Source organism: Bidens hawaiensis, unplaced genomic scaffold, assembly GCF_021521415.1.
Source record: "Bidens hawaiensis isolate Kalapana, Puna unplaced genomic scaffold, B.hawaiensis_p1.1 tig00052932_1, whole genome shotgun sequence".
NCBI classification, from domain to species: domain Eukaryota; kingdom Viridiplantae; phylum Streptophyta; class Magnoliopsida; order Asterales; family Asteraceae; genus Bidens; species Bidens hawaiensis.
The window spans coordinates 66054-75974 of record NW_027499505.1 but is presented as its reverse complement, the minus strand read 5'-3'; the positions used below and the strand labels follow the sequence as shown (position 1 = coordinate 75974).

At 38.7% G+C, this 9921-nt stretch overlaps 1 pseudogene; it reads left to right on the top strand.

The window, feature by feature from the left end:
• Window positions 1-9550: 9550 nt before the first annotated feature.
• Window positions 9551-9651, top strand: LOC143599811 (small nucleolar RNA R71; annotated as a pseudogene).
• Window positions 9652-9921: the final 270 nt, after the last annotated feature.

Here is a 9921-nt window from a genome sequence, read left to right as displayed (position 1 = left end):
ACATTCTTCCATCCACGTATGCCCTTCACCATCCAAGCAGCTTCGTGCACATCCAAGCGATAAGGCATCCTCTTCCTAATCTGAAACTCACACTAACATGCACACAAAGTCAGCTTGAGCTGAGTGAGTTCAAGTTTTAAGTAAATAATATCAGTAGTAACAATTATGATAGTCATACCAAAAGTTTAAAAATAAAAGAGTGTATCCATTAAATCATCATTACCGAAAACTAAACATTCTCATACATATATATACAAAATGTATATATAAACATCCTTTCAAGTACATCCATATATATATATATATATATATATATATATATATATATATATATATAGCATCCACGTATAACATCATGGTCGAGCAAACGTACAACCCAAACACGTAACATCAACGCATGCAAACACAAAGTAGGCATACGCAACATCAGTAGTCAAAACGACTACAACATCGCCAAATATAGGCCAAACAATAATGTGTATATATATATATATATTTAACATCCCAAGGCCTACCATATACTAGCAAGCCTATATAAAATCGTTTAAAACATTTTATCATGTAAGAAAACACTTAGGTGTACATGCTAGCCCAAAATTTAAAAAGAGTTAAAAAGGGGGCATCATGAACTCACCTGAAATCAGTCGAACACCTGCAATGAGCTAGGAAATCCCTAAGTGCCCAATCACATGCAAGGGCCTGTAAATTATACACAACGCGTTACTAAACTAGACCGTAAGAACACTCTTGCTTAATGGGTTGTTCAAGCCCAACACTTTGGCCCAAGGCCCAACACTTTGGCCCAAGGCCCAACAACTTGGCCCGAGGCCCAACACGTTGGCCAAAGGCCCAACGCTTGGCCCAAGGCCCAAGGCCCAACCCATACCCAATTACTTTACCTCAGCCCCCAAAACCTTTCAACTAACCAAATCCATCGGTTAAGCCTAAAACGAACTTATCGATTAATAACGAGTAAAACGTGTAGATTTTAGCATGCGAAGATGCATTTAATTACATAGGATAACCTTTGAAATAAATTATTAAATTTTTACCAGACTTTAATAAATGTCTTAGGTTTATAAAAATATTTTTATTATATTTTTCTATTGGACACAAAAATTATAAAAATTTGTCCAACACAGCAAGGTACGTGCAGCTATTTCAGTACGCAACAAAATGGTTTTATTTTTATAAAATTCATTACCCAACCAAATTAAACGATTCCAATTGGGTTTCGTTCCTAACTCAAAATACTAACTTCCAATAGTAGAACCAACCAATTTGGACATGTCGAAAAAAGGTTATGACGTCGGGAAGACAGACCAGAATCCGTCATCCCGCATCAGCTTTGACACTCGATTTTATAAATTCATAAAAACCATTCAAATCTCGTCCAAAAATTACGTATTATACCTTTATGGAAACTAGACTCAAATTAGAACATCATGGAATCAAGAATCGATCAAAAACAATGGATTATCATCGCGTTACAGACCCTACAATAAACGTATACGAATCTGTCAGCAACTGTTATCATCAAAACTCAACCTTAACGACCAATAAGCGCGTTAATATGATCAATTAAGGTGTAAAAGACATGGGGAATCATAAAACCGACATTGAATTGAAGTTTTCATGGCTGAAACTTGGTTGGGCAGAAGAAAAACGAGCAGGGGGGGTCTTGAGGTCCGATCGGCTGCTAGAAAGGGTTAGGGGTTGGGGTTTATTTGTTTTATGATATAAATAAAATAGTTACATCCAAGTCCCTCCAAATTGAAGTGTAAGGCAAAATAGAAGGAAAAGTTAAGTTCTTTAACGTACCGGGATAACGTAAAGGCTTTCGAGAAACGACAGATAAATCTCAAGAATTATACATACTCTACAAGCTTTAATTCTTGAAACCGGAATTAACGGGCGTTACAGATACATTGTCCTCAATGTAGCGTATTTAGGATAACGAAAACACCACCACGAGAATGACCCTTAAATTACAACTTGTCATTACTCCACCCAATCTCCCAAGACCCAAACATAAACAGAAAAATAAGATACAAAAATGTACAAGGGGACACCTGATTTGCTGCCGATGCAGCTCAATAATAACGTGATTGCGGTGGTCCAAAGATGGACGTCTTCACGTCCGTGAATTTTCCAAAACCAAACGCCCCCTAATCCTCTCCTCCAGCCTTGACCTTCTCCTTGAGCTTGTCCTGAACCTTGAGTTTTTCGCGGATCCAACCATTCCGAATGATGCAATGGTGGCATGGGATAATTCACCTACCGTCGTATGGTGGCAATGTGGTGTAGTCAACGATCGGTGGGTCAGCCACCACAGGTTGCCCCGAATGCCATGCTTCATGCATTTGTCTTTGACGGTCATCCTCATACCGATGGTTGATTTCTCTTTGTTCAGCATAAGCGTGGGTCCGGTTCCACACTTCTTGGCTATCATACATTTGCTTTTGGGCCCGTTCCATGCTTGCGCCCATGAATGTTTGGTGATCAGACAATGTATGGGTTGTATCGGCCCAATTATAGAAGTGTGCTGGCCTGGTGTTTATTATTACATCCCGCATGCTGCCATGGTGCGCCCAATTTGAGTCAAATGTTTGCCTCGAATAGTCAAATGGTAGGGAACTTCCTCGTCCTTGCGCACTTGAACTACCACCTACCCCTTCACTTTCCATCGCAACCCGCTCACCCGGCTCATCATCATAATCATCTTCTCCACTCTTTCCCTCTTCATCATCACTCTCAACTTCATCTTCTTCTCCCGGTTCCAAGGGTCTAGCATCAACCTTCAACGCCCTCAATCTTTGTTCCTCATTTTTCAACATATGGTACCTGTCACTTGCTCGGTATTCCCAACCAATCCCTAGCTTTGTCACATCGAACGGCTTGTGTTTCTTCCCAACTCCAACATCATTATCTCCAATCACACCAAACTGCATCAACAGCGCGGTAATCAACCGACAATGTGGGATAATTTTTCTGCTCACATTATTTCAACATATCCAGATATTATTAAGTACTAAATACTGGAATGAGACGAGTGGTCCCCCATGCATCAAAGAGTAAAGGATCGGGACCTCGGGATACCGAAATTCTTGCATATCCCCTCTTCTTGGCATGACATTGTGTAAACAAATGATGAGCAACATTTTTGGCTCAATCTTCAAATTCTTTCTCAATAACTTCCCATCATAAGTGCCGGGTAAAAACAATGCTTCCAACATCATGCTCCAAGTTGGATGCCTATCTGGTTGGAAATACAAATCACTCAGAGCTGCTAGATGAACCCCCAATCCCTTTTCCTTTACCCATAGCAGAACGTCCCATCTTTACAATGAAAAACATTAACCAAGTTAGTATTCATCTCTATATACATTCCCACACTTGCTTGTTTCTACGGTTGTGAATATATGAAAGTCATAAACCATTTTTCATAAAATTTTGACAGCATTTCGTTTAAACGTAGAATCTATTCCATTTTCAACTTTTGTCAAACTATAATTTTCCATACCATATTTACAACCATAGCACAATTTTAAACTATCATCAAACTTTCTCACATTCAACAAGCAAGTATAAGCAAAACATGTAATCTTAACCAATGAATTTTGTAGCAATCGAGTGAAGAGAAACATACCTTTAAGTCGAATTAACTCTCTATCACACTAATCACTAGCCACTTGCAAAACCCACTTGTTGTTCAAAATTTTCAGACCAAAAACGTCCAAAATCGAACCCCAAAAGTTAAGATTGATGAAAACCGAGCAAAAAATGTGATTCCTTGCGAAAATCTAGTAAAGTTAGACCCGAAAATCGTTGATTTTGGTTAAGATTTGAAGAAGTTATGAATTTGGGGATTAGGGTTTAGTAGAGAAGGATGTAATATGAAGATGATGGTGAAAGTGAATAAGAAGAAAGAGATAAGTGTTATGTGGTTGGAATTTTTGGATTTTATTAAATTTTTTTTATTGCGAGGCCCTATCCGGACCGTCGACTCCACCGTAGCTTACGGTGGCTACCGTAAGCTACGGTAGCCTCCTCAGCGTAAACATCCCACCGTAAACAGAAGGCTGTCGGCGTAGAAGTTTCAGGTCCACCGTAGCTTACGGTGGACACTGTAGGCTACGGTGGCACCTAATGAATATATATATATATATATATATATATATATGTAGGGTTAGTCTTATTTGAGAACTCATAAAAAGTTAAGAACTTTTAGGAACTCTTAAAAACCAAATATTTTTTTAACTTTTTTTATATATTAACATTATTTGAGACTTGCTTTATCATATTTATAAAAAATTTTTTTTGATTATATATATATATCACAAGTTACACATGTGTAAAATTTATGTGATAAAAATTTACATATGTGTAAAAAAAATATAAATATGCATAAAAAACTAATTCTCATAATTGTAATCATAAATATAGATGTCAAAAGTTATAAAACTACACTTAAATAACATTAACATACAAAAATTTTTATAAAAGACGTTAGTTATTAAGAGTTCCTTCAAGTTCTTAAATAATTTAAGAGTTCTCAAATGATACTAATCCTATATATATATATATAATACAAACCAAACACTAAAATTCGAAAACTAAAAATTACCCTACCCCCCATGAAAAACCCGAGTTGTCCTCAGCACGGTAAAGAGATTCCTAAGAATTCCCCACACTTGAGTTGGAGGCACTCTTAAATGAGCAAGGTAATTTTTAAAACCAAATTGAACAAAAAACCAAACTACGCTATACAACAAACCTGGACCGTTTAATTGGTTGTTTCTTCAGGCAACCGCAACAAGTAGCCCACCTTGTCCACTTCACACATGTTAAGATCTTTACCCTCCAAATGTGGTTTAAGTCGGTGTCCATTCACAGTTTGTCTTGCTTGATTGTGCAAGTCTTCAATTTTCACATCACCAAACTTACCCACTCTTGTTATCACGTACGGGCCCATCCATTTGCTTTTCAACTTTCTGGGAAAAAGCTTAAGCGGTGAATTATATAACCAAACTTTTTGCCCTTCTTCAAAAACCCCGCTTTCTCAATTTGGCATCATGAACCTTTTTCAACTCATCTTTGTATGTCGATGCACATTCATATGCTTCATCTCTTAACTCCTCTAATTCCACCAACTTCAACTTTCTCAACCCACCGGCTTCATTATAATCCATGTTCACACTCTTAATAGCCCACAATGCCCGGTTAGACAACTCCATAGGCAAATGACATCCTTTCCTATAAACCAACCGGTAAGGAGTCGTTCCTATGGGCGTTTTATAAGCGGTCTGATATGCCCATAGTGCATCATCCAACTTCATCGACCAATCCTTCCTATCAACCCGTACCGTTTTCATCAATATTTCTTTAATTTGCCGGTTAGACACTTTAACTTGTCCACTTGTTTGCGGGTGATATGGAGTAGCAATTCGATGATTCACATTATACCGCTTCAACAATTTCCCGAAATTAAAGTTCTTGAAGTGCGTTCCCTCATCGCTTATAATCACTCTCGGAATTCCAAATCTTGCAAAAATATTTGATTGAACAAACTTACATACCACGGTGTGATCATTGGTCCTTGTTGCTATGGCCTCAACCCACTTTGAAACATAATCCACCGCCACCAAAATGTATAAGTACCTGCAAGAATTTGAAAACGGGCCCATAAAGTCAATACCCCAATATCAAAAATGTTAACCACCAATATGGGTTGCAAAGGCATCTCATCTCGTTTTGATATTCCACCCATCTTTTGACAATTAACACAATGGTGGGCGTATTCACTTGCATCTTTAAAGATTAAAGGCCAATAAAACCCATATGTAAGAACCCGGTACCCCGTCATTTGCCCACTAAAATGACCTCCACAAGCCGATGAATGAGCACGTGCCAAAATCTCTTGAACTTCCGACTCGGGAATACAACACCTAATAATTTGATCGGCACCAATTTTGAACAAGTCGGGCTCATCCCAAATATATTGCTTGACTTGGGATAGAAATTGTTGCCTCCTTTTCTTGGCCCAATGTTTTGGCATCTCACCCGTGGCCTGATAATTGACAAAATGAGCATACCATGGTGTAGTGGAAACGACTAACAATTGTTCATCGGGAAATCTCTCATTGATTTCATGTGAATCATCGACACCTTCCAAAGGAATTCTCGATAAATGGTCCGCCACCACATTTTCACACCCCTTCTTATCCCGAATCTCTAAATCGAACTCTTGTAACAATAAGACCCAACGAATCAAACGGGGTTTTGCATCTTTCTTCTCCATAAGGTAACGAATCGCACTATCATCCGAATAAACCACCACCTTACTTCCCCATATGTATGACCGAAACTTATCCAAGGCATACACCACTGCAAGTAATTCTTTTTCAGTAGTAGTGTAGTTCAATTGTGCCTCGGATAATGTTTTGCTTGCATAGTAAATCACCACCGGTATCTTATCAATTCTTTGACACAAAACTGCTCCAATCGTGGTGTCACTAGTATCACACATAATCTCAAATGGCTTCGTCTAATCCGGCGGTTGCAAAATCGGTACTTGCACTAGCTTTTCCTTCAAAACATCAAATGCTTGCAAACAATCATTAGTAAAATCAAATGCAATATCTTTTAGCAACAAATTGCATAAAGGTTTAGAAATCACATTAAAACCTTTAATAAACCGTCGGTAAAACCCAGCATGCCCCAAAAATGACCTTACCCCTTTTACATTTTTCGGTGGTGGTAATGAAGAAATAACCTTAATTTTTGCTTTATCCACCTCCATTCCCCGATTTGAAACTACATGACCCAACACTATACCCTCTTGTACCATGAAATGACTTTTCTCCCAACTTAAAACCAAATTAGTCTCGACACAACGTTTTAAAACTTTTTCCAACTCATCAAGACATCTTTCAAAAGTTGACCCAAAAATAGAAAAGTCATCCATAAATACCTCAAGTGAATCCCCAACCATGTCCGAAAAAATACTCATTATATATCGTTGAAATGTGGCCGGGGCATTACACAATCCAAATGGCATCTGCCTAAAGGCAAAAGTACCATATGGACATGTAAATGTGGTTTTGTGTTGGTCATCCGGGTGAATAGCAATTTGATTATATCCCGAGTACCCATCCAAAAAACAATTAAATTTTTGACCCGACAATTTTTCAATAATTTGGTCAATAAAAGGTAATGGAAAATGGGCTTTTGAAGTAGCCGCATTTAACTTCCGGTCGGGTGGCGATTTGGTCACCTTTGTCATCTTTAATTACCTGGATTCCGACTTTCTTTGGAACTACCTGTGTTGGACTTACCCATGCACTGTCTGAAATGGGATAGATAATTCCCGCATCCAACCATTTGATAACTTCCTTTTACACCACCTCTCTCAAATTGGGATTCAACCTCCTTTGAGTTTCCCGAGTAGGCTTTGCATCATCCGTGGTGATGATTTTGTGCATGACTATAGATGGACTAATACCCTTCAAATTGGTTATAGTCCACCCAATCGTCGCCTTGTGAGCCTTCAATACTTTCAACAACCCTCCTTCTTGAGCCTCATTCAAGTTAGAGGCAATGATAACCGGCAACGTCTCACCTTCTCCCAAAAACGCATACTTGAGATGACTTGGCAATTCTTTCAATTCCACCTTGGGAGGACAAATCAATGAGGGTTTAGTGTCCGAATTGATTTCTAATGGTAGACTTTCAACCTGATGAGTCCACGGTGGTCTTCCTTCTTGTAATGCCAATGCATCTTGCTTCCTTTCCTCTAACTCCAATGCACAAATGTGAACCTGTTCAGAATCATCACAAACACAAATATCCAACATACTTTCCTCATACTCGTGTGGTACACACCCATCTACAATATCTACCACAAAACATTCTTCACTAGCCAATGAATTAGAAACATTAGTAAACACATTTAAACGCATTTTTCTATTTCCAAAGGCCATGTCAACTGTACCAAACTGGCAATTATAATAGCATGAGCAGTATTTAAAAATGGCCAACTCAAAATAATGTTTTGTTGTTGTATTGGGTCAACCGACGAGTAATCCAAAACCACAAAGTCAACAGGATAATAAAATTCCTCTACTTTTACTATGACATCCCGCAAAATCACCCCAGGAAGTTTATGAGACAAATCAGCCAATACAACTATGGTCTCAACTCGTTTAAGTGGACCAAAATCGTATTGGTCATACAAACCCCCTGGTAAGATACTCACACCCGCTCCAAGATCCAATAATACCGGTGACATTTGAAAGTCACCTACTTGAATGTTAATCAAGGGCTCTCCTAGGTCTTGAAGCTTAGGTGGGAGGTCACCCTTAAGAATTGCACTCACTCATTCAATTAAATTAACTCGTTTAGGAACTTTTTGTTGTCTTTTCTGAGTATACAATTCTTTTAAAAACTTTGCATATGCGGGTACACAATCAAAGCTGAAGGAAATGGAATGGTAACCTCTCCCACTTCCTTTCTTTTATCGTTTAAAAGTTCATTTTGACCCGAATCTTTGTTTGAAAACGTGGATGGTTTAGGGGGTTGAATGGGTGAAGCTTGTTCATCTTCACTTTCTACCCCCGTCACATCCTCTACCACACCTTCAACTAATTCCGGTGTGGTATTGATTTTAAATTCCTTACCACTTCTTAAAACACTTACCTGATTAATCGGCACATTGCGAGAAGTAGTGTGAGTAGGGTTCACCTTGGTGTTACTCGGGAGTTGACCTTTGTTCTTCTTCAAGTTGGATACCTTGGTTGCAAGTTGGCCCATTTGAGTTGTTAATGATTGAATGGCCTTGTCACGAATTTCATCCTTTTGTACACGAGCTTCATCCAACTAATTCCTTTTTTGCATCTCTTGCTGCATCGACTTTAACATGTCCATCACTTCATTCCCAGTTGATGAACTTTGACCCGAAGACCCACTTTGTTTACCACCCGCTTGTTGAAATTGACCTTGATTCCCTTGGTTATTCCCTTTATTATTCCCACCTTGAGCATTTCCTTAATTAAAGTATTGTTGATGAGGAAGAAAATAGGTTTGAGACGTCCCTTGGAAATTAGGATTGAGTTGAGTTGATTGATTTCCATAACGGAAATTTGGATGATTCCTCAACCCGGTGTGGTAAGTGTTTGAGTTCATGTTGTAATTACGATTACCACCTCCTTGACCTTGAATGGCATTTACCTCTTCAACTTGCCCTTCTACACCGAGACACGTATCACTACCATGTCCCAATCCATTACAACTCGTGCACACATCATACACTTGATTAGAAACTTGAGGTGCTTCATTGTTAACCGCATGCACTTGTGGTCTTGTAATAGCAGGCTATGCTCTTCTTGCGGTTTGAGCTTTTCTCTTTGACGTGACCGACATTTGCTCCAAGAATGCCCAATCATCTTGTTCATAATTTGTACCGAATGTACAATTTGTTATTGATATTAAGTCCCTCTTATCTTCCGCATTCAATCCCTCATGAAACGCCTTTAACAACTCCCACAAAACAATACCATGATGAGGACAATTCTTGATCATCATGTTGAACCTCTCGAATGCTTCATGAAACATTTCACCCGATTTTTGTTGGAAAGACCTCAAACTTTGTCTCGCATCATTAGTCTTTTGGGCCGTATAAAACTTTTCCAAGAACCTTTGTTGCATCTCAGCCCAAGTGTAAATCGATGCGGATGTCAATGTGTAGAACCATCTCTTCACCTTATCATCCAACGAAAATTGAAATAAAACCAACTTAACCTCATCCGGTGAGAAACCTTGACCCCCAATCGTGTTGCAAATAGAGTCATATGCCTCCAAATGAAAATAAGGTTCTTCCATTGCTAGACCCTTATAGTTTGGTAAACTTTGGAGCGCATTGGT